This window comes from Elaeis guineensis, chromosome 12 (assembly GCF_000442705.2).
Source record: "Elaeis guineensis isolate ETL-2024a chromosome 12, EG11, whole genome shotgun sequence".
Classification (NCBI taxonomy): domain Eukaryota; kingdom Viridiplantae; phylum Streptophyta; class Magnoliopsida; order Arecales; family Arecaceae; genus Elaeis; species Elaeis guineensis.
This window is the reverse complement of record NC_026004.2, coordinates 24,821,676-24,827,675: the sequence shown is the minus strand read 5'-3', so window position 1 is coordinate 24,827,675 and position 6,000 is coordinate 24,821,676. Positions and strand designations below refer to the sequence as shown.

General features: G+C 37.8%; 1 non-coding gene across 1 annotated transcript; it reads right to left on the bottom strand.

Annotated features, from left to right (window-relative positions):
• Positions 1 to 349: 349 nt before the first annotated feature.
• Positions 350 to 455, bottom strand: LOC140853034 (small nucleolar RNA R71). Its single transcript, XR_012136112.1, has one exon. It is a non-coding gene; the product is annotated as a small nucleolar RNA R71 (small nucleolar RNA).
• Positions 456 to 6,000: the final 5,545 nt, after the last annotated feature.

The following is a 6,000-nucleotide window of genomic DNA, read 5'->3' as shown; positions in this document are numbered from 1 at the left end:
GAAGGAGTATTTTACTCCTTCCATATATACCTACTCTCCTTGTATTCAAGTGCCTCCTGTGGAGGCCACCCAATATGAAATTAAGTCCAGTATAATCCAAATGTTACCTTTATTTTATGGACTTAGTAATGAGGACCCTTATAAACATCTTGAAGAATTTCTTAAGATATGCTCAACTGTCAAGATTCACAACTTCTCCGATGATGCTCTTAGGTTAAAATTATTTCCTTTCTTACTTAAGGACAAAGCCAAATACTGGCTACATACTTTGGATTCCATGACTATATCAACCTGGGACCAGCTGCAAGGAGAGTTTCTCAAGAAATTTTTTTCCATAGGAAAAACTAATCAAATAAGAAAAGCCATAACTAGTTTTTTTCAATTAGATGGAGAAATGTTCCATGAAACATGGGAGAGGTTAAAGGACCTTATTAGAAAATATCCCCACCATGCTGTACCCAAGTGGCAGTTAATCCAATATTTTTATGATGGGCTATTTGAAAGACATCGACAAAAGATCGGTGCATCATGCGGTGGAACATTCATACTCAAAAGTGAGAAAGAGGCATGGCAAATGTTTAAAATTTTAAGTAAAAATTCATTATATCATATGTCTGCCTCCATTAGAGATAAACCCATGTTAAACCCAAAGAGAGGTAAAATATATGTAGTAGGAAACTCAATAGATATCCATCATAAGGTAGATGAATTGTCCCAAAAGTTAGATCGATTATTAAGTATGGGACATTCCTCTTCTCCATCTTGTCAGATGCAAGATATATGTGCATTATGTTCGAGCCCCACTCATTGTGTGAATGATTATCCAATTGCACCATAGTTTTTTGAATATGTACAAGAACAAGTTCATCAAGCCCAAACAACTCATAGACCAGGAAACAACCCCTATTCTAGTACATACAATCCAGGATGGAGAATCCATCCAAATTTCTCATGAAAATCACAACCAGTGGTTCCTCCAGTGCAACAAAGATTAGGTTATCCGGATGCGGCTTATAGGCATCCATCTCAGTCACAATACTAGAACCCTCCCCAACCCACCCCGAGTACTCATAACTCGGCTTTCGAAGAAAAGGTGCTGCAAGCACTTAAAGGACTAGAAATGAATACCCAACTCCTTCACTCCCATATGCAATCAATAGCAAAGCTAGAGACCCAAATAGGTCAGCTAGCAACAGCTTTCAGTAGGAGGAAAGAAGGCAAATTATCCAGTCAGCCTATTAATAACTCAAAAGGACAGTACATGGTTGAAAGCACCATTGGTCCTGAAACTTTTTCTGAACATGCCAAATCAATTATGACCCTTAGAAGCGGAAAAACCTTAAATCAACCTGAAATAATCCAACAACAAGAGCAACCAATTCTAGCCACACCAGAAAAGAAGAAATCTGAAGAGAGGAAAGAACCTGTTAACCCAGCACATGCACCTAAGGCTCCATTTTCTAGTGCTTTAGAATCCCCTCTACCTCTTGATAAGAAGGGTATAAAAATGAATGAAATATTGAAACTATTTAAACAGGTCTAGATAAACTTACCCCTTCTCGATGGCATTAAGCAAGTTCCGACCTATGCCAAATTTTTAAAGGACCTGTGTACACAGAAATGAAAATCAAAGGCACAGCTACCAAGAAAAATCTACCTAACTGAGCAGGCCAGCTCAGTTTTTCAGCAAATTACCCAACCCAAACTAAAAGATCCAATTATCCCAATTATTTATTGTGTCATAGGGGACCTCACGATTAAGAAGGTATTATTAGATTTGGGTGCAAGTGTCAACCTTCTCCCGAGCTCTGTATATGACCTATTTGGATTTGAAGAGTTAAAACCCACGACGGTGACCTTACAACTAGCAGACCGATCTATTAAGGTACCTCGGAGAATGCTGGAAGATGTGTTGGTGAAAGTAGATGAATTCTATTTTTTTGTTGACTTTCTTGTGCTGGATATGGAATCTGGCAGCAACCCTAGCCAAATACCGATCATCCTAGGTAGATCCTTCTTAGCAACCGCTAATGCTTGTATAAATTGTAGGACCGGGGTTATGGATGTATCTTTCAGAAATAAGAAGTTGAGGTTGAATATTTTTAATGCATCTCAAGGACCACCTACGTACGACCATAATGAGATCAACCTGTTAAAGGAAGTTGTAGAAGATAAAGCTCTTGCCTTACTCAACTCAGATCCTTTACAGGTATGTCTAACATATTTTGAAATGAATAATTTTGATATCGATGGATACACTGAAGAAATACATGCTTTGCTAAAACCTCCCAATTTTAGCACCACTCCACCTTGGACTTTAAAATATGAACAATTACCGACTCAATCAAGTCCTCTAGTACCATCCTTAGAAGCACCACCTACTCTAGAATTAAAGCCTCTTCCTGTCATGCTGAAATATTCATTTCTTGGACCCAATGATACCCTTCCAATGATCATTGCATCTGACCTAACTACTAACCAGGAAGACAAACTTGTAGGGGTGCTCAAAAAGCATAAAGAGGCTATAGGGTGGTCGATTGTCGATTTGAAGGGTATAGATCCTTCTGTTTGCATGCATCATATTCATTGTAAGGTTGAGGCAAAACCACATAGGGACATTCAACGAAGATTGAATCCGAATATGCGGAAAGTCATGAAAAAGAAAGTAGTGAAATGGCTAGATGCTGGAATTATCTATCCAATATCAGATAGCCAATGGGTTAGTCCAACCCAAGTAGTACCTAAGAAATTATGTATTACCGTAGTAGAGAACAACGAGGGTGAATTAATTCTTACTCTTGCAACAACTGGTTGGCGAGCATGTGTGGACTACCGAAAGCTGCATGTCGTTACTAGGAAAGATCATTTTTCTTTGCCTTTATTGATCAAATTTTAAAACGGCTAGCAGGACAAAGTTTCTTCTGTTTTCTAGATGGATATTCGAGATATAACCAGATCTCGATATTTCCTGCTGATCAAGAAAAGACTACCTTCACATGCCCATATGGAATATTTGCATTTAGACGTATGCCATTCAGTCTCTACAATGCACCAGCCACTTTTCAACGATGCTTTTTGGCCATCTTTTCTGATATGATCGATAAATTTTTAAAGATCTTCATGGATGATTTTTTGGTATTTGGCTCTACCTTTGATGACTGTCTTCAGAACCTAGCCAAGGTTCTCCAACGATGTGTAGAGACAAATTTGATTTAAGTTGGGAGAAGAGCCATTTTATGGTTCATGAGGGAATCATGCTTGGACATATTGTATCCAAGCGGGGGATCGAAGTAGATAAAGCAAAGGTTGAAGTACTCTTGAAATTGCCTCTCCCAACCTCGGTTAAACAAGTGCGATCCTTCCTAGGCCACGCAGGTTTCTATAAGCGCTTCATTAAGGATTTCAGCAAGATCTCACGACCCTTGTGCAACTTGCTTGTCAAGAAAAATTCTTTTGATTTTAATGAAGATTGTCTAACCACTTACAATAAACTCAGAACTGCCTTAACCACTGCACCAATCATAAAATCTTCGGATTGGACCCTACCATTTGAAATCATGTGTGATGCTTCTGATTATGCTGTAGGGGAAGTCCTTAGGCAAAGATTTAATCGGGAACCGCATGTAATTTATTATGCAAGTAAAACTCTTTCAGATGCTCAATTGAATTACACTACGACTGAAAAAGAGTTACTCGCTGTTGTGTTTGCCCTAGATAAATTTAGATCATACCTTTTGAGCTCCAAGGTCCTAGTATACTCCGATCATGCAGCACTGAAACATCTGCTATCCAAAAAAGATACAAAATCTAGACTGATTAGATGGATCCTTCTATTACAAGAATTTGATTTAGAAATTTTAGACAAAAAAGGCTTCAAAAACTTGGTAGCAGATCATATTTCTAGGATCCTGGTAGAACACAATAAAGAAATGATTAGAGATTGGTTTTCAGATGAACAACTCTTTTCAATCTCTTCCACTGGTCTTCTCTGGTTCGCTTATATAGTCAATTACTTGGCAGTAGGACAAATACCATCACATTGGACCCAACAAGAGAAAAATAGATTTTTCTCTCAAGTAAAGTACTATTTCTGGGAAGAACCAGTGTTGTTCAAATATTGCCCAGATCAAGTAATCTGACGTTGTGTCTCCGAGTGTGAAGTCCAAAGTATTCTTAACTTCTGCCACTCGCTAGCATGTGGGGGATATTTTAGTGAAAGGAAAACTGCAGCAAAGGTGTTGCAGAGTGGATTTTATTGGTCGATACTATTCAAAGATGCACATGAATTCAGTCGTAATTGCCTGCGATGCTAGCAAACAGAAAATATTTTGAGAAAAGATATGATGCCCCTATCCCCTATACTTGTAGTAGAAATTTTTGATATTTGGAGAATTAATTTCATGGGATCCTTTTCCTCTCCATTTGGATTCGAGTACATTTTGGTAGTAGTGGACTACGTATCAAAATGGGTAGAGGCTATGGCAACCCGAATCAATGATCAGAAAGTCGTGATCAAGTTTATTCAATATAACATCTTTAGTCGATTTGGATGCCCAAGAGTCATAATTAGCGATGGGGGTGCACACTTCACGAATAAGCACTTCGACATGCTAATAAAAAAATATAAAATAACCCATAAAGTCGCCACACCTTATCATCCCCAGACAAGTGATCAAGTTGAGGTCTCCAATAGGAAAATCAATCATATTCTTGAAAAAATGGTAAGACCCGATAGAAAAGATTGGTCAGCACGCTTGGATGATGCATTATGGGCTTACCGTACTGCTTTTAAAACACCCATAGGAATGTCTCCTTATCAACTTGTATTCGGTAAAGCTTGTCATCTGCCGGTGGAATTGGAACATCGTGCATTTTGGGCCATACAGTAATTTAACTTTGATATGAAAAATGCGGGTTCCAATAGGAGACTTCAATTAAATGAACTTGAAGAGCTACGCAATGAAGCGTATGAGAGTGTCAGAATTTATAAGGCTCGAACTAAAGCATACTACGATAAATTCATTGCACAAAAAATGTTTGAGCCCAATTAAAAAGTTTGGCTCTTCAATTCTAGGTTGCGACTTTTTCCTGATAAACTTCGTTCACGTTGGAACGGACCTTTCATTGTAACTCAAGTATTTTCCTATGGAGCCGTAGAACTCAGAGATCCCAAACAGGAGAACACCTTTGAAGTAAATGGTCAGCGATTGAAATCTTACATAAATGAAATTAGCGATGGAGAATTAATTGAATCTGTTGATCTAATGGATCCAGTACCGCCATGATACTCAGTTCAGTCTGGCTGAAGACTTTAAACTTAGCACTCCTGGGAGGCAACCCAGTTTATACATTTTTTTAATTATCTAGCTTCTTTTCTTTTCATAAAAAAATTCAAGAAAGACAATCAGCCAAGTTGGGGGGAGCATCTCATCCAAAGCCCAGATGGAGTCATGAACCAATCACGCCCACAAAGGAAGAATCCCTCACCTGACAATGAACGAGCACATCAAATCCAGGTGGTATCTTTCCTTGTAATTTCTTTCTCTATTCTACTTTGTTATTTTCTTCATCCATTGGGGGCAATGGAAATAAAGTTGGGGGGGAGAGAATAATTAAATTAATCAAGTCCTCAAGTATGACCATAATCAGTTTTGTGTACCAAATTTTATCTTGATTTGAAGTAAATCAGGTGTTCTAACTGATAAATGATTAACGGTTTAGATAATTTTAGAGATATTGAGAGACAAATTATTAAAAAAGTCCAATAAATGGTAGGGCTTAGACCAGAATAAATTCTAAAGTAATTTTATAACCTTCGGCCCAATGATCTCAATAAAGAATCTATTTTATGAGGGTATAAGTAAAAAAGTCAAAATATGCATAAAGTCCACCTAATAGTCTATTTAGATTAATAAAATAGGTTTTTAGCATTTCTTACTGAGTAACCGAGCCCTTTCATCTAAGTAAACGTTATGGTTCACGTCAAAAGGTGGGAATATG